This window comes from Prionailurus bengalensis, chromosome B2 (genome assembly GCF_016509475.1).
Source record: "Prionailurus bengalensis isolate Pbe53 chromosome B2, Fcat_Pben_1.1_paternal_pri, whole genome shotgun sequence".
Taxonomy (NCBI): Eukaryota; Metazoa; Chordata; class Mammalia; order Carnivora; family Felidae; genus Prionailurus; species Prionailurus bengalensis.
This window is the reverse complement of record NC_057349.1, coordinates 53,806,246-53,825,445: the sequence shown is the minus strand read 5'-3', so window position 1 is coordinate 53,825,445 and position 19,200 is coordinate 53,806,246. Positions and strand designations below refer to the sequence as shown.

The 19,200-nt window shown below is 39.1% G+C and overlaps 1 protein-coding gene and 1 pseudogene across 12 annotated transcripts in view; one reads left to right on the top strand and one right to left on the bottom strand.

The window, feature by feature from the left end:
- The window catches only part of DST (dystonin), a 496,232-nt gene that overhangs the window by 15,589 nt on the left and 461,443 nt on the right, over positions 1-19,200 (top strand). The gene's annotated exons all lie outside the window — the stretch shown is intronic.
- Positions 634-19,200, bottom strand: part of LOC122490219 — a 48,743-nt pseudogene continuing 30,176 nt past the window's right edge.

The following is a 19,200-nucleotide window of genomic DNA, read 5'->3' as shown; positions in this document are numbered from 1 at the left end:
GGGAGACACAGAATCGGAAACAGGCTCCAGGCTCCGAGCCATCAGCCCAGAGCCTGATGCGGGGCTCGAACTCACGGACCGCGAGATCGTGACCTGGCTGAAGTCGGACGCTTAACCGACTGCGCCACCCAGGTGCCCCAAGATGGGAGAATTTTAACAAACTGTTTAGTTTGTTAAAAAGAGACTTCCTGGGGCATCTGGGTGGCGCAGTCAGTTAAGCGTGCCACTTTGGCTCAGGTCATGATCTTGCGGTCTGTGGGTTCGAGCCCCGCGTTGGGCTCTGTGCTGACGGCTCAGAGCCTGGAGCCTGCTTCGGATTCTGTGTCTCCCTCTCTGTCTCTGCCCCTCCCCCGCTCATGCTCTGTCTCTCTCTCTCTCTCTCTCTCTCTCTCTCTGTCAAAAATAAATAAACATTAAAAAAATGTTTAAAAAGAGACTTCCTCAGGGGCGCCTGGGTGACTCTGTCAGTTAAGGGGCTGGCTTTGGCTCAGGTTATGATCTCACGGATCTTGAGTTGAGTTCGAGCCCAGCATCAGGCTGCTGTCAGAACAAAGCCTGCTTCAGATCCTCTGTAACCACTTCTCTCAGCCCCTCACTGGCTAGTGCTCACCCTCTCTCAAAAATAAATAAACATTAAAAAAAAATAGATTTCCTACACTGCCAGAGATCTTGAATATGCCACCTGGCCAGTCATCCAAAGCAATTCTTCTCATAATTGATGACTTTGGCTTCCACTTTGGGAAGATAACTACCTTTTTCTGAACTTATTTGCATTTTGCATTATTTAATGTCTTCTATGGAAGTAGGTCCTTTCTGTGTTTTAAGGGTTTTTTTTTTCTTGTTTTTTTGAAGGATTCTTAACCTTTTGATCTTGGTATTAATGGTCTTGAGTTTTTTCCATTCTTGGTTTGATTTCTGTGCATTTTTGGCTGGAATATATCATATAGATTTCTTTACTGGGGTTTTCCCTCTAGCTCTCTCATCAAAATCATCATCATTATCATCATCTTCCTCCTCCTCTCCATCATATCATCATCTTCATTAACAACAAGTTTTACCTTTTTCTGTGGAACTTTACTACCACTTCCAGGGACAGATCGCTTTCCAGGTATATTTAGGAGTTTCACATCTTCCTCCTCTTCATCTTCTGACTGTGCATCTTCCTACATAGTACTAAATGCTATCCACAGAAATGCACAGCCTTGAATCACAGACCACAGGTGGTGTTATGCCAAAGCACCCAAAGGAAATCATTGACTGTACAGACATTTTCAAAGTTGTCAGTGTTACTGTAATTGGGCTGCCTTCATAATTCATTGTCTCTGCCTCAACATTGTACAATTCATCTTTTTTTTTAGACTGAAGATCAGATATATTTATTATCACATACATATAAATGAATGAAACATACCAATGAAACGGTAAAAGGCTATATAGGATTTAACAAAAATAATGAACAATGGGTTATGTCCTACATATAAGAATCAAACATTTATATAATGTTCTCAAAATAAATCAATTGTGTAGAGGAACAGATTAATGACTTAACTTGATTTTATTATTTATTTAATGTTTATTTTTTGAGAGAGAGAGAGAGAGAGAGACAGCACATGAGCGGGGGAGGGGCAGAGAGAGAGGCAGACACAAATCTGAAGCAGGCTTTAGGCTCTGAGCTGACAGCTCAGAGTTCCAGCACCGTGTCTTTTCATTTATTTATTTAGTGCTACCTTTTTAAGTGTAAAATTTTAATTTTTTTGTTAAGTCTAATTTATCAATTATTTTCCTTTATGATATCATATCTAAGAATTCTTTGCCTCCTAGAGTCATGAAAATTTTCTGTTATTTTTTTTCTGGAAATTTTAGAGTTTTGATTCTTACATGTAGTCTCTGATCCATTTAGAATTTTTCTTTATTTTATATGAATTATTGATATTCTTTTAAATATTAGTAGAGTTCATCAGTGAAGCCATGTGAGGCTGGTGTTTTCTCTGTGGGACTATTTTAAGTTATCAATTTAAAATTAAATATTCAATTTCTTTACTTTTTATATGCCTACTCAAATTTTCTATTTCTTCTTGAGTCCGTTTGATCATTTGTATCTTTGTAGGAATTTGTTCATTTCATCTAAATTGTCTAATTTGTTGGCTTAATAGTATTCCCCTTTAGTTCTTTGTCTTTCTGTATAGTTGGCAGTGCTTTCAGATTTCTTTTTTCTTCTATCTGGTCAGAAAGTTGGGGCTTTCATTAAAAAGTGTGTGTTCTGTTGCATACTTCTGTGACTATGCCTGCATCCAGGGCTAAATGGCAGGAAGACAGAGAGAATATAAAGTGGTGAGAGTTGACCCCACTGTCTTGGGATCAGAGAGGAAGGTTTCCTTCCTAAGAGTTTTAGTTCCTATTCTTTTGGGACTTCTAATGTCACTGCCAGTGGGATTGCTTGAGGGCTGGAAGTTAGGAGAAAAAATGGGGGGATTTTTGCACTCCCTTCCTCACTCTGCAAGTCAGAATAAGGGGTCTTCTCTTGGAGTTCTCTGTCTCTGATCCTCAGTACCTAGCTCTGGGTTTCAGGGTGTGCAGCTGCATTGCATTCAGTCTGGGGGATACTGGAGACGAAAAATGGCAAACTCATGATTAGTTTGGTGATACTTCGAGTTCTGGCAGTTTTCCTTCAAGTTCCTTGTTACTAGTTGCTTTTCAGAATCCTCAGATAGCTAGTTGCTCTGTGCATTCTGTTCAGTTATATAGTTGTGTTCAAGGGGAGACATATGCTTATTCTACTTTACTGTACTCAAAACCCTGATACGTTTTTAATTTGTCTATCCTCCTTCCACCTTAAGCCTGTTGCTTTTCTCCCTTTTATTTATTTGTTTTTTGGAAAATCTTGTAGAATTTTGCCATCTAAAATGAAGTGTGTATTGCTACGTATAACTCATGTAACACTGCAGATTCCATTTATTTAATCATACAGAATTTTTAGTAACTTTAATATGTTTTCATTTGGAAAAGTTTCTTTTCTTTTCTGATCAATCTCATCATTCTCCAGATTGATGTGTTCTCTAGATTTCCTTCTAATTTCTGGAAACGAAATAGACTGAGTTTAAAGAACACCCCTCAGATTTTGGAGAAAACAATATACATTTTATCATGTTATTGATGTTATTTACACAGAGAATAGAATTCTCACATTAAGAATTAGGCAGTAGACCATTAACAAGCTTTAAGTAACTAACTGGCCAACTCTGGAGAATCATTAACAAACAAACGTTAAATAAGTAAATTCCTGCCACTACCCATTCTGCAGTGAACTGTATGGAGGAGAAAGCAGACATTTTCAAGCATTTCAGACGGATGTAGAGTGTAGCTAACTGCCTTTTGTTTTAAAAGCTGCTAAAGGGCATCCCAAAGGAATCCCAAATATATTTGAGAAGATTTGGTGAAACTATCTAGTTTTTGTTTGTTTGAGTTCCTTTATTTTGAAGGAGAGAGCAAGTGGAGGGGAGGGACAGGAGAGAGAATCCCAAGCAGGCTTCACACTGTCAGCACAGAGCCCAATTCTCCTGTGAACCGTGAGATCATGACCTGAGCTGAAATCAAGAGATGGATGCTTAACCAACTGAGCCATTCAGGCGCCCCAAAACTGTCTGGCTTTTCAAAAGTGATGTAATATAACAGAAATTTGCAATGAAAAAAGAAACTTAAAAGTTTAATAATTAATTTATAATAATGAGGTCTATTTCTACTGTTCTGAAGTCCTCTTGTGGGATCTCAACTTCTGAGGGACATTGTAAGAATCTGATGAAATCTATGGTCTATATCTCCAGAAATGTTAGGGATACATAGACATATATGTTTGCATATACGTATGCAAGTGACTAAGGAGGTCCTTTTAATGCTCATGTGTGAATTCCTAGGGCAGAGATAGATTCCAGTTAAGAAATCCTGCAGTATTGGGGCGCCTGGGTGGCTTAGTCAGTTGAGTGTCTAGACTCGTGATTTTGGCTCAGGTCATGACCCCAGGGTCGTGGGATCTAGCCCTGTGTGGGTTCCATGCTGAGTGTGGAGCCTACTTAACATTCTTTGTCTCTTTCCCTCTGCCCCCTCCCCTTGCTTGTGCTTGCTCTCTAAAAAAAAAAAATAATAATAATTAAAAAAAGAAAAAAAAGAAGTCCTGCACTAAGATAACCAGGTATCTTTGTCTAGTTACGGTTGGGATCATTTTCAAAAATCTCTGCCAGGTAAAAATGTGTCCTGGGTAATGCCTTTGGCAGGGTGAGGTGAGTTGAGCTTTAATTCCCACTATGGTTCAGGTGTGAGATGTTGTAGATAACTTCCTGTATATTATCAGTAATGCTTGGAGAGATAGTAATTCATAAAGTTATTCTCAATCTATAGTGTACAACTGGAAATTCTAGCTCATATCTTTTACTTACAGCATGGACGCTGATGTGCTCCAAGTTTGTTTAACAGTGAAGACATACATATTCAGGGAATATATGGGGCTACAAAAACTCCCTGGGGCAATGTATCTCTGCTTGTCTTTACCATGCTGCAGTAATAGGGCTGCAGAAGTCAAGTGGTATAGTGGACATGATCCCAACTTAGTTGTTAAAAGACCTAAGGACAGGGGCACCTGGGTGGCTCAGTCGGTTAAGTGTCTGACTTTGGCTTAGGTCATGATCTCACAGCTTGTGAGTTTGAGCCCCGAGTTGGGCTCTGTGCTGACAGCCTGGAGCCTGCTGAGGATTCTGTGTCTCCCTCTCTCTGCCCCTACCCTGCTTGTGCTCTCTGTCTCTCATAAACGAACAAATGTTTAAAAAAATAAAAAAGACCTGAGGACAAGTCCCATTCTTTAGCTTCCCTAGCATAAATCACTTAATATTGCCAACGCTTACTTTCTTCTTTGGTAAACCAGAAATAGTAATAACTGTTCTTTTTGCAGGATATTCTGAGGATCCATGAAAATAGTACATGTATGTGATTTTTTAAAATATATAAACCTATCGATTGAAACGTAAAGAGACACATAGCTGTGATGAATGGAAACTTCATTCATTCACCCTGCATTTTTTCATTAGCAAGTACCTACAAATCTAACATGCATAGGGAATTTTTTTACTTCCTTATACTCCTGGCTGGAAATATGGTCCTACTATCTCTCAGATAGTTTTTAGAATCTGTCCATCTTGTATAGAAAAAAGAGAATAAAAGGATGCTTAGTGTTAGAGAATGAGGAAGTCAAATGATCTATGTAATATTTGAGTTGAAGAAAATCAGTAATCAAGTAGTTTATATTAGCTCTTAAATTAATAGTCAAAAAGGGCAGGGTGATTTTAGGCTTTCCTGGAAATAGTGAGATCTTATCCTGCCCCACATCCTGGGTCAGAGATGGGGAAATGGTAATAGCTGCCATTCCCTGAGAGCTTTCCTATCTTTACATATGTTCTATCTCATTTAATCATCACTTGCCTAAGGTCCTACAGAGGTTGTTCCAAGTTGAAATTCCAACTCTGGTCCTTTTTTTTTTAAAAAAAAATTTTTTTTTTAACATTTATTTATTTTTGAGACAGAGAGAGACAGAGCATGAACGGGGGAGGGGCAGAGAGAGAGGGAGACACAGAATCGGAAGCAGGCTCCAGGCTCCGAGCCATCAGCCCAGAGCCTGACGCGGGGCTCGAACTCATGGACCGCGAGATCGTGACCTGAGCCGAGGTCGGACGCTTAACCGACTGAGCCACCCAGGCGCCCCCCAACTCTGGTCCTTTTACCTGCATAGTCCATGCTCATAGCTACCCATCAGAGGAATGGGGCTGAATTAGAGCAAGCTGAACTGGCATTTGCCTCTTCTAAGATTCATAGGGATCAATGTTAATTCACATTTTTGAACCTTGAAAGCTCAGAGCAACCTTTGAGCTTGCTCTTTAGGACTTACAGACAGTGATAACTGCCATCTGAACACAAGATGGGATTCAGATCGGATCAAGTTTTAGCTTTAAGAAATATGGATCTCTGAGCTCCACTTACTAATTTTTGAAATTCTTAAATGAGTGAATTTACAATATTTAATCTATTTTCTGAGAGGTCGTTTTCAAGCATATTGGAATTTAAATTTCTGAGTTATTAGAATATATGAAGCAATATGATTATTATAACTTGTAAATATAGTGCATTTTGTCCATTATTATTAGAAAGAAAAATGTGCTGGTGTTTTCCACAGGTGCAGTCAGATGCAGACTGAGGGGCTGAATTCCCCCTTGGTCTGCTCTTTTAGCTGTAGTCTGCTGGTTACAATACTGATGTAGAAGAACAGAAGAAACCAAAGGCTGAATTTTAAATAACATTCTTAGTTGTTTAGACCCTCTTAAAATATTTAGAATATCTAGCTATATGTCTGAATCATATGCTGTACTGGGTGGGAGGTAAAATTAGGAAATTTTGGCTGGCTACTGCTACATTATAATTTCTCTAGAAACCTCAAGAAAATAATGGACTCAAGCATGCCTTGAGCTGTTTTCTGAGAAACTATGGCAACAGGGCTTTTAATTAAAGCTGAACTAGTGTGTGTAGCTTAGAAAAACAGATACTGCCAAACTGATAGCAAGAGTGTATGGGAATAATCCAGGAAACTAAAAAAAAAAAATCTTTTTAGATATATGGTAATTCTTTGTTATCTATATTGTTCAAAGAAATAGTAGGAAAAAAAAGAAACAATAGGAAAGTCTTTTAGTGGATGTCAATATTTGGCCTTGGGATATCCTGTATTGATTTTCTGTAAGCAAATATAGTTTCCTAATTATGCTTTTTAAGGTTAGTATTCAAATTATGTTTCCTGAGTGCAGGTTAAATGACCTTGGAAGGGCTAGCCTGGAGGCATCCTCCTTTGCAAGGGCAACCAACCCGGGATAGTCAAAAAGGATGATCTTTCCATTTTGATAACGGAGACTATATGTGTGCCACAGTGAGACAGCTCGTGGGCTGTTGATCAACAAATTAGTAAACTAGCCTCCAGCTGAGATGAACCATTTACAGCCAACATGCTAGAGTTTGTAAACTCAGAGCATACAAAAAGTAGTTAAAAAACCCCAAAAAGTAAATGGGAAGTCAAGAGTTGCCATTTTTCTAGGATCAAAATATGTGTTATGCTCGTAACTCCCAGTGATGGAGAGATTTTATCACCTTCTTTGCCATGGAAAGTTTGAGTTTATGTCTATTGCTTTGATATCCCACCTGATTAGTGCTCCCATTCACTCTTAAAAATGTATGTTGTTTGGAGCATAAATTGTAAATCACTCGGTAAGGGCAATAACAGAGAAGATGAGCCTCTAATGAAATAAAATGCAATGGTGACAAATGTAAAGTTCATAAGCCAGAGACAGTGTAGGAACTGGCTCTTAAAATAGTCTGTTATCCAGTCTCCTTGGTTCTGGCTTGCAGTTTACCTTTTATTGTACTGTTAGCAGAGTTAGCTAGTATAGTATAGTATAGTATAGTATAGTATAGTGTAGTGTAGCTAGTAACAGTATAATCAGATCTGATCTTCCACACCTTTTGCTTAACGGCTTCCCATTGCTTACAGTATACCCTTTCTCAGTCTCAGCTCCACCCTACCTCTAATGCGTACATTACCTAAACACAAACAAGGCCCAGCTGTTCAATGTTCCCTGTCCTCCTCTGTGTGCTCCTACTTTTCCCAGTGCCAGAATTCCTCTACTCTTTGTGTGTGTGTAGTGAACTCCTACTCCTACTTAAAAACGAGGACTGAACATCACCTTTTTCCTTCCTTTATCTCACAATCCCCACTTAATTCTCTCAAACATTCTCCTCTGTAGGACTAGGTGTAGGGATTTACACATCTGTCTTCCTAAGGCAGGCGCTCTGTACAGTTGACCCTTGATGCAGGGGTTGGGACATCAACCCCCACAGCAGTTGAAAATCCACGTATAACTTTTGGCTCCCCTCAAAAACTTAACTACTAATAGCCTACTGTTGACCGGAAACCTTACCAATAAAATAAATAGTTGATTAACACATATTTTGTATGTTATATGTATTATATACTGTATCCCTATAGTAACATAGAAAAAATGTTATTAAGAAAACTCAAGAAAGAGAAAATGCATTTATAGTACTGTGCTGTATATAAAAAACAAAACAAAATTGTATGACCTGTCAGAATGGCTAAAATTAACAACTCAAGAAACAACAGGTGTTGGCGAGGATGTGGAGGAGGGGGGAACCTCTTGTACTGTTGGTGGGTGTGGTCACTATGGAAAACAATATGGATGTTCCTCAAAAAGTTAAAAGTAGAACTACCCTATGGTCCAGCAAAGGCACTATCAGGTATTTACCCAAAGAATACAAAAATACTAAGTCTAAGGGATACATGCACCCTGATGTTTATAGCAGCATTATTACAATAGCTAACTTATGGAAACAGCCTAAGTGTCCATGGATTGACGGGTGAATACAGAAGATGTGGTATATACACAATGGAATATTACTCAGCCATAAAAAAGTACAGAATCTTGCCATTTGCAACAACACGCATGGAGCTAGAGAGTATTATGTTAAGCAACATAAGTCAGTCAGAGAAAGACAAATACCATATGATTTCACTCATATGTGCAATTTAAGAAACAAAACAAATGAACAAAGGGGGGAAGAAAGGAGAGAGGAACGCAAACCAAGAAACAGACTCTTGGGGCACCTGGGTGGCTTCTTTGGTTGAGCGTCCTACTTCAGCTCAGCTCATGCTCTCGTGGTTCATGAGTTTGAGCCTTGCGTCGGACTCTGTGCTAACAGCTAGGAGCCTGGAGCCTGCCTCAGATTCTGTGTCTCCCTTTTTCTGTGCTCCTTCTCCACTTGCGCTCTGTCTCTGTCTCTCTCAAAAATAAAAAGAAACATTAAAAAAAGAAGAAGAAGAAACAGACTCTTAGCTATACAGAACAAACTGGTGGTTACTAGAGGGGAAGGAAGGGGAGGAATGGGTGAAATAGGTGATGGGGATTCAGGAGTGCACTTGTGATGAGCCCTGGGGGTTGTATGGAAGTGTTTAAATCTCTGTATTGTATACCTGAAACTAACATTACCCTGTGTTAACTAACTGGAATTTAAATAAAAATGTAAAAAAGAAAAATCTGCGTGTGGACCTGCGCTGTTCAAACCTATATTATTCAAGGGTCAACTGTAGTTTTTATCTTGTCTCCACAGCCTTGTGTGGCGTGTGGCACAGAATGGGTACTTACTATTTGTTGAATATTTGATGTTTGGTAAATATTTGATGAATGGATGAGTGGGCTTAAGTGGGTAAAGTAATTGGAGTCACTAGGGCATATTTGAGAAAACACAGAGTAGTTGAAATTTGGTTCTGCTGTTTTCCCACTTCCCTTTTTCTCATTCTTCTGCTCCTCCAGGTGCCTGTTTCTTGGCTTCTCAGAACACTTTCTTCAAGGTCTCACCTGGGCTTGCTTTACCCCTGAATTCCCCTCAGCTTCTAAAATCCCTTTTGCCTTTCTTCCCCAAACGTCTGTCTTCACCTCCCATCAGAATGTCATTTCCATACTGAAGAATGCAGCTAGATATAATTAGAGGATAATCACTTCAGCTTAATTCATTCCAGGTTATAAAAGACTGACAGGGAGACAGCAGGAAGTGTCTGATATTTGAATTCCACAATAGAAAGGCTTGCTTTGTCTGTTCAGATTTCTGACTGTGTATAACCTTCCCTTTCATATAGTATATTAATGCCATCGCTAAACAGGTTTTCATGCCAGGGTTTCGGATTATGTCATTCAATCTTGACAAAGGAATATTTTGAGAGAGGCCTGACTGTAACCAGTTTCAGCAATATTAATGTCTTTGTTCAGCAGCATTTGTGCAATTATTTGGATATTTTACTGCTTTTTTTGGTATTTTTTTATATACATGAACGAACATTGGAAATACTAATGATGGTGATAAGGAAATTAAGTTTTATTCAGCTAATGAACTTCAGGCGAAGATATAAAAAAATCATGTGAGGCAAGAGTTGATTCTTAGTCTCAAATGGATGCTCACCAATTTTAACCCTCCATGTAGTCTTTTATTATTTGGGAAAAAAAAAGCAAAAGTAAGGAAAATGTATGGAATTCTGGAACTCTACTTCAAAATTGTATACAAAAGGGGAGCTATAACTAAGGATTTTTTAATTTTATATTTTGGTTTCCAGGCCAGAAACCTAAGTCTCTCAGTGTGACTTTGCACATTTTATTTCTTCTGTGTTTTCAAAAAACCGTTCGGTACAATTGAGGGACCACCTGTAAAAGGGAAGGAGATATGCTTGGGTTTCCTTCAAGCTGCCCCTTCAACGTTGTTAGCTCTTGCTTTAAATCCTTCTAGCAGCTGAAATCTAGCTAATCGATACCTTTGCTGCAACTACTTTAGTAGATCCCCAAATCAGAGCCCTGCAAAACCAGGATACGACACAGGCCCCTGGACTGGGTACTGAGATTTATGAGATGAGGCCAGAGGTTCTGAAACCATCACCACTTCCCTTCCCTGTTTTCCTCATCCATCCAGGAACCACCAGAGCCTGGAGTGCAGTTTACTCTGGGCCACGAATTCTGAAGGGCTCGGTCTTACTAGAAGAGTGAACTCAACTGACTGAGAGAGGCCTTTCTGTCAGAAGCTTAAGTGGAATAAAATCAGATTGAATAAGACCTGCCCTTGCCTTTGTGGAACTCTCTTTCCTTATAGTGATGTATCATTCGCGGAGAAATTTGTCATTCACTGAAGTTAGTGTTCATGTTTTCTTTTTTCTCTTGTTTGGCTATACCTGCATTTTCCTGAGAGTTGCTATACTTGTGCATAGAATCAAAGGGTAAATGGGGTTTGTTGTTATTTGTTTGTTTTTTCTGGCTTTGCACATGGGATTTTAGTAATGGGACTAGGAGAATGGAAAAAAGTAACCGGAAAAACTTTTTGTATGCTGGTATCTCTTCTCTGTAGAACTTAAAGATTTAGTTAGGCAGTATTTGTGGTTAATTGCCTATTTATTTTAATTTTTGTTTTATTTTTGCATGTAAAACATTCACATGATTCAAAAATTAAAATATAAAATAAAAATATATCAGTGAGAATTCTTATGCCATTCTTGTTCCTCATATATTAGGAAATCTTAGATTACCACTGTTCTAAGTTTATTGTGAATCCTTTATTATTTTTCTTTTTACAAGGAAATAAATATATATTTTGTTTTTCTCCTTTTTCATATGCATAGTAATGTGCTGTATTCACTGTTGTGCATCTTGTTTTATCCGCTTAATGTATCTTGGAGAACTTTCTATAGAGAGTGCTCTAATTTTTTTTATAGGTGCATAGCATCCCCTTTGATACAAATATAATTTAGTTAATCATCCCCTATTTATGACATTTGGGAATTTTCTAATCTTTTATTACAAACCATGCTTAAATATAAAACACATTTCACATGTGTGCAAATGTTGTCTGTAAGATGAACCCCCAGAAGGAGAATTATGGTGTCAAAGATTTATGTATTTCAATTTTGATAAATACTATCATATGGCCTTCCATAATGGTTTGTCTTAATTACTGATGCTTCATAATATGTCCTCTCTTATTGGGATGTTCTTTTACTTGGCTATTTTTTTTTAAGTTTATTTATTTATTTTTAGAGAGAGAGAGACAGAAAGAGAGAGAAAGAGAGCTGGGGAAAGGCAGAGAGAGAGAGGAAGAAAGAGAATCCCAAGCAGGCTCTGTGCTGTCAGTGCAGTGCTGGGCTCGATCTCAGTAACCATGAGATCATGACCTGAGTGGAGATTACAGGTTGTATACTTAACCAAATGAGCCACCTAGGCACCCTTTGCATTGCTGTTTTTATTTTTTCCTGTTTTATATGAATATTAGAACAAGGTTGTCTAATTCTAAGAGAAAGATTAGTATTTTTATAGAGATCATGTTAAATGTAAATTTTGTTAAAGGAGAACTGAGTTTGTGATCTTGAGTTTTCCCATCTAATAATTGGTATGCTTTTCTATTTTAATTTATTTTTTAATTAATTAATTTATTTCGAGAGAGAGAGCACGAGTGGGAGAGGGGCAGAGAGAGAGGGAGAAAGAGAGAATTCCAAGCAGGTTCTATGATGTCAATGCAGAGCCTGACACAGGGCTTGAACTCACGAACTCTGAGTTCATGACCTGAGCCGAGATCAAGAGTGGGATGCGCAACTGACTGAGCCACCCAGGTGCCCCTATGCTTTTCTATTTTAAACTCTTCTTTTGTGGAAGAGTCTTTTTCATGTATTTCCCCCACATTTCTTGTTAAGATTATTTCCAGTATTTTATCTTTTCGGTTGTGATTAAAAGTGGGTCTTTTTTTCATTATATCTTCTGTTTGTAGTTTCTATATATGAAAACTATTGGTTTCATTATCTTAACCTTATAGTCTGCTTACTTACCTATTTTACTGTTTGTAATACAGTGGAATCACTGTAGATTCAGTGGAATCTTTTGTGTTTTCCAGGTATACAGACATATCATTGGGGGTGCCGGCTGGCTCAGTCAGTAGAATGTGTGGCTTTTGATCTCAGGGCTGAGCCTCCTTGGGTGTAGAGATTACTTAAAAATAAAATCTTATAGTATATGTGCTGCCAAAGCAAGCACTAAAAATAAAATCTTAACAAGAAACCCCACAAAACCCCCAAACATATCCCCTGCAAGTAGAGATTATTGTACATCCTCTTTTCCTATTGTGAATTTATTATTTCATTGGTATGTGTGGACATCCAGGAAAATGTTAAATAGTAGTAATGACAGTAGGTATCCTTTTCCAGTGCCTGACTTTACTGACGATATCTTTGGTATTTCCCTGGTAAGCATAAGCTGGGTATTGGGTTTAAATAAATACATTTTATTATGTTTCAGGACCATCCATCTGTGCTGGTAATTTATTTTCTGTTCTTTCAGCTCCACCTTGACCTTACATACTATAGTCCCTGGAGTTAGGGTCCGGGACTCTGCAGGCTACTTTTCTCAGATGCCTTTGACAGCTGCTTCCTATTGGGATCTGTCAATAGGGGGCACTAGAGGGAGTCTGGAAGTTGGGAGGAGGGAGAAGCACTTCCTGTCTCTTGTTGTTCCTGTCAGAGGTGCCCTTTAGTAAAGGTAGTTCACCTCAGACCTCCAGCTTTTTCTCAGGAATGCCAGAACCAGCTGCATCACCTCCCCTCATAGGTATCAGCCGAAGCCAGGCAGTGATCCCTCTTCAGAGGAATGAGCCCCAACTGAGAGGCACTTTCCTCCTCTGAGCCCCTGAGGAACTAATGGCCCCTCTACAGTGTGCCCCTTTCACCCTCTGAGCTCCAGCTTTGTGGAGCCTCTCCTTTGAGCGCCCACATTCATGTAACCTAATCTCTTCCCACCCTCACCCCAACTAATGGGTGGCAGCTGCATTTATTATGTCTAGGTTAGCTCAGTGTCCTCCTTTTGCTCTTCCAGTCCTCCAACACCTGTTTCACCAATTCCCTTTATTCAGTCCCCTCTGTTGAGCTTGCTGATGAGCTGATGAGCTGATGAGCTTTCTGCTTTCCTGAAAGGACCCAGTCTGTGACTCATCTATTCCTGTCTTACTGAATGTTTTGATCCAGATTGTTTTCCGAATCCTTTGCCCCAGTGATTTTTCTGTGCCAATGGGGATGATTGTGTGGTTTTTCTTTCTTTCTTTTTTTTTTTTAAACCAAGACTTCAGAAACACAGAACTATTGGGGTTTTTTTTTTTTAATTTTTTTTTCAACGTTTATTTATTTTTAAGACAGAGAGAGACAGCATGAATGGGGGAGGGGCAGAGAGAGAAGGAGACAGAATCGGAAGCAGGCTCCAGGCTCTGAGCCATCAGCCCAGAGCCTGACGCGGGGCTCGAACTCACGGACCGCGAGATCGTGACCTGGCTGAAGTCGGACGCCCAACCGACTGCGCCACCCAGGCGCCCCTGATTTTTGCATTAATCTTTATACATGAGATTGGTCTGAGGTTTTCTCTTTTTGGGTAGCCTATGTCAGGGTTCTATTTCAATGCTGTATTTGCTTCATAAAAGTTTTAGGTTTCCCATGTTTTTTTTCTGAACTCTGGAACAGTTCCTATAGCATTTTACATCAGCCTTTATAAGTTTCTGTTGTTTTGTCTGGCTTTTGCTTCTTAAAGTTTGGTGGCATCCCTTTAGGAGATTCTCTGATACTGGTGCTAGTTTGGTATCATATACTAGGAGATTATTTTATTAAATTAATCCAGAATGACTCAGAAAATGATGTTTGATGCTGAATTAGCTGGTCTGGTTGAGAAAAGCTGGTCCAAACCAAACTGAAATAGGCAGTGTGTCTCTGGTGCCCTTTAATCCCATAATTATTGTACTATGTCTTTAAGTAATTCTGCCTCTTATCTGCTCCTCTTTTCCATCCTATTCTGATGCCAGTGCCTGCTGAGGTTACCTACTCTGAACTGATACAGTTTTTGTTATATGACCCTGCATATATCACATATTTGCATTTTAATAACAGAATCATAAATATGTTCATGACAGAATCTTGGGTGCTGGTACTTTATGTTTTGTGTCTCTTGTGTCTTCTGTTTTAAGTTCTCCAAGTGCACTTACATCTGAGGTGAGACATAACTGTACTGGGTTGAGGAGAGTGTATCTTTCCACTGACTCAGTTAAATAGGTTTAATAAACTTAGCACTCAGAAACCTGAGGGGGGGGGTGTCTCTAGCCTTCTTTTAAAAAAACTCCAAAACATCAGGGTCACCTTGGAGTGAATAAGGGGAAAATGGAAGAATGCCTTATTTAAATTTCTGATCCCATCTCTAGATTCATGGCTCATCATTTATTTTCAGTGCTGTTATGCATCCTCCTTTCTCTGACCAGTGGCCATTTTCTTGCCCTTGACCTTGTTGACTGCTTTGCTGTGACCCTGGCTTTTCTTACACAGTGGATTCTCCCCTCCTCCTGCCATGAGCAGACCACCTCCTCCATTGCCCCATAATGTCTGCTGAGCATACTTCTTTATGTCCCCTTCATTGCATCACTTGTTTTTAAGTCTGTGTTCTCCTTTGGACTGGTTGTTCCTGAGGGTGCATTGTGTCTATTTATTTTTGTTTTCAGTGTTTAGTACAGTGCTGCACACATAGGAGGGTTCAAAAAATATTGGTTGAATTATTGAATGACTAAAGCCCAAGTAAAAGTGGAGAAAAAAGAAAAATAAATGGTGAATGGCTACATGACTTCAGTACTATGTGCTAGACGCTAAAAGGTAGGTTCTGAGTAATCTACTTGCACTGTATGAAAAGTAAGCATAATGCTTTCATTCAGAGTGGATTTAACTTATATTTGATTTACGCTTACAGTGCAGATGCTTTTCTGGCAACACACCTTTCTAAATCTGCTTCCTCAGAAGGTGTATATCAGAATAAATCAGAAAGACAGTTTTCAAGGCTATGGAAGTCTAAAAATCCTCTGGTAGCATTATAATAATCCACCTTTTGTATCAGAAAATTTGTGTTTATTTTCCCTGCATCAGGAAATTTGGTCCTGCTTCAGGAAATGATAGTAGAGATAAGAGAATGAACGGGAATAATAAGAGATGCTAAAAATAGATCCACTGGGAGATCGAGATGACCTGAAAGCAGAGGATTAAGTTGAGGGGTTTGAGGGAAATTAAAGCTCTTTCCATGGTGCCTCCACCTGGAAAGTATAAATATAGAGCACGGGATTATGTTTAGCTTGAATGTTTTTCCATCTTGAGCAGCTAGAAAAATTTTAATTGGCAATCTGTGTTTGGATGACAACGGGAGGATTTAGAATTCTTTGGACCCACTTTAGCTACAGAAGTTATTCATGAATATATAAATATTGTCACCCTTATCTTACTGCTGCACTGATGCTACCTGCCCAAGGTAGACCTTAATGTACTTAGGTATTCTTTATTCTTTATCTCTAGGTAGATATTTTATGTTTTAGTTTTCTCTTTCTTATCAGTGTACTAAATTATGTTTAGTTATGCTGAATTGTGTAGGGAGAGTGGGACAGTTTTGGAGAAAATTTACATATATGTGCTTACCATTGAATTACATTAAGAGTTAAAATTAATCTTTGTAAAGAGTTTAGCATTACCCCCAAATAAGGAAAAATTGTTTGCCAGGGATGGTATAAATTCGCTGATTTTATAACCTTACTTCAGAAGTGTTTATTCCTTTTGGTGAGACAGTTTGGTTTTATCAACTGTGATATAAGAAGGCTGATTCTTACCTCTAAATCAGTATGAGTGCCTTCATTCCTATCCCACAGAGTTAGTTTCTGTCTTCCTTTAGGGAGTGGGGAATGTGAGTGGAGGAGAGAAACCAAGGGGACTCTATCTTATGGTTTCTCCAGCTGGAGTGTCCTTCCCAGGGAAATGTGCCTCCTCTCCAAAAGGTACACAATGTGGAGACCACTGCTGCTGCCTTTACCTGAAATAAATGCACACTGGATCCCAGTTAAAGTTTTAGCAGTGTAGGGTTTAGGTGAATGCTCCAAAACTGTGGGGGTGGTGAAGGGAAGTGCCAGGGCTCTGTCAAGGTCAGGCCAGAACTCTTGGCCTAGGCTGTTCTGTCTCTTATTCTTTAGCTCTTCTGTTTTTCTTTTTCTTGGTCTCTCTACATCCTAAGCAGAGGAATTTTCTCTTGTTTCTCTGTGCTAGGCTTTGCATCCTGCTCATTCCCACCTCCCACCACTAGGGTGAAAGTCGATGCCTTTCTCCTTTTCTGCCATCTCTGAGAAGGGTAGGTGAACTTTGACTTGTGACTGTTGGCTTTGCCAATCTCTGCAGGATCTAGATGGGAAAGTAACATCCTTCCTATTTAATGCTATTTTGACTATGTATTTTTTGTGACCTGTTGCCCCAGCATGACTATGCCAAGACAACTTTTTAAATTAGCCAACCATTAAGGTGCCCAAATCAGTGATCCTTAATCCCTATGAAAAAAAAAAAAAAAAAAAAAAAAAAAGCAGGCACAACTATGTTAGCCAATTCAATCAAAGTTTGGCCTGAAATAGAATATTGTAATCCATACCTTCTCCTACCTCATAAAATTAAATAAACATTTTTTTTTTTTAAGCAAGCATTTGTACTTTAAACTCAAATGACCACATCCAGTACTTGGTAGCTTCTTTGCGTGTGTTTCCCACAATGCTCGTGGATATGTAGTTTTCACTCCTTTGTTGGAAGTATTCTAACCACAAAAGGGGTAAGCAGGGTCAAGTCCCTTTCCATCTTGCAAGAACATTACCTCTCATTTTAGCTTACTTTTTTTTTTATTAAAAAATTTTTTTTAGGGGCGCCTGGGTGGCGCAGTCGGTTAAGCGTCCGACTTCAGCCAGGTCACGATCTCGCGGTCCGCGGGTTCGAGCCCCGCGTCGGGCTCTGGGCTGATGGCTCAGAGCCTGGAGCCTGTTTCCGATTCTGTGTCTCCCTCTCTCTCTGCCCCTCCCTCGTTCATGCTCTGTCTCTCTCTGTCCCAAAAATAAATAAACGTTGAAAAAAAAATTAAAAAAAAATTTTTTTTTATACTATGAATGAGAAGTTATTTAGGAACATTTTAGGGTACACAGGTGAAATGAGAGAACTTTCTTGCATTGTGGAAACAGCTTATACTTCTGATGGCTAAATTAAAATAAGGGACATGTTTAAAAATGAGAAAAGATGATTTTGTACATTTGGTGCTAAAAATGTCTTCCTCTCTAGATATGTTTAATTTATTGCTTTCATCAAATATCCTCCACCATAAAAGAATATTATTAAAAACCTTAGATGGCCAAAGCTGAGATGAAATAATATAAATTGTGTCAGCCATCCTCTTAAAGCATGTTGACCTTAAAAAAAAAAGCCAGCTCTTTTACCAGCAAAATAAACTTTTTTGGGGAATAGCAGAGAATGGCATTTCAGGACAAGCAAACCATAGCAAGTCTAGAGAACAGGAGAGAGGGGCTTGCTTTTATAGGGGAAAGAAGGAAGCTGGAGGGGCTATTATGGCTTCTCACTGGCTGAATGTGGCAGTTTCCCATTGGCTGGGCTGTTGCTGGGCAAGTTATTCCTTCTTACTGCTGGGATAGGTTAAGTAAGCTTTCTCCTGTTGAGGTATGCTTCTTAAGGTGGGTAGTAGTGCATGAGAACTCTCCTTTCAGGGTTTCTCAACTCCATTTTTAATGAAATTTCCTTTATTTATTTTCACATTTCTCCCTTTGATCAAGATCTTTACTTGAAAGCATTGCTTGCTGATCAAGAGTTGGGGTTTTTGTATTTAGTGGTTTCCAACACTAAAGTGATTTCATCCCTTAGTGCCAAGAAGGACTTTTCTTGATTGTTATGTCCCAATTGTAGGGAAAGTGTGCAGACTGAAATCACTGAGGTCACATTTCAGTAACAGGGAAGGGTAGAAGGGAGAATTCTCAGGCATTTCCCATCTGAGGTTTGTATCTTAAGTGTTTGAGATCATCTTGAAGCACCAAGCTAACATCACCATATTGGGCATGTCATTTTTACAAAAGTTTGACAGTCAACAGGTATAAAGCTTAAAAATGATATTACAGAACAAGATAAAGAGCAGACATTCTGCAGGGAACTATCCTAGCTTAAAGGAGTCTTTTCTAAAAGCCTTGCAAAGTGGAGTTAGCTCGTTTACATTTCCCTTAGATGCAGGGGAACAGATAGAAGACTGAGGGATCTCCAACATCATGAGCAGATCAGAATTCTTGGTGACAGATCCAGTAGACAGAACGGTTTCTCCCTTTTGTGATAGATTGGGCTAAGAAAGAGAGGGAAGAAATAAAGTAAAATGCAATAGTGAGAAAAAAGTATACATGCTTGTTCCAGTCATCTTGGGAAAATGGTCTCTTTCAGCTATTAACCTGCTTCAATTCCTGGAAATCTTTATTTTCAGGTCACCACTTGGTTTGCAGGTCCAGTTAGGGTTTGGTGCTTTCTTTAGATGTGACACATGGATCCAAGAGTCTTTTCCTTGGGGTTTGGCAGCACAAGCGTTGGTTCCTTTGCAACATGGTTGAGAAGAGTCTTTGTGAAGATATCTTTTCCAATAGTTGAAATCTCCAGGCTGCAATCTGTGATGTTGTTGGTCTTTGTCTCCAGGGAACATGCTTTTGAGAGGCTGTTCTGCTAAAGTA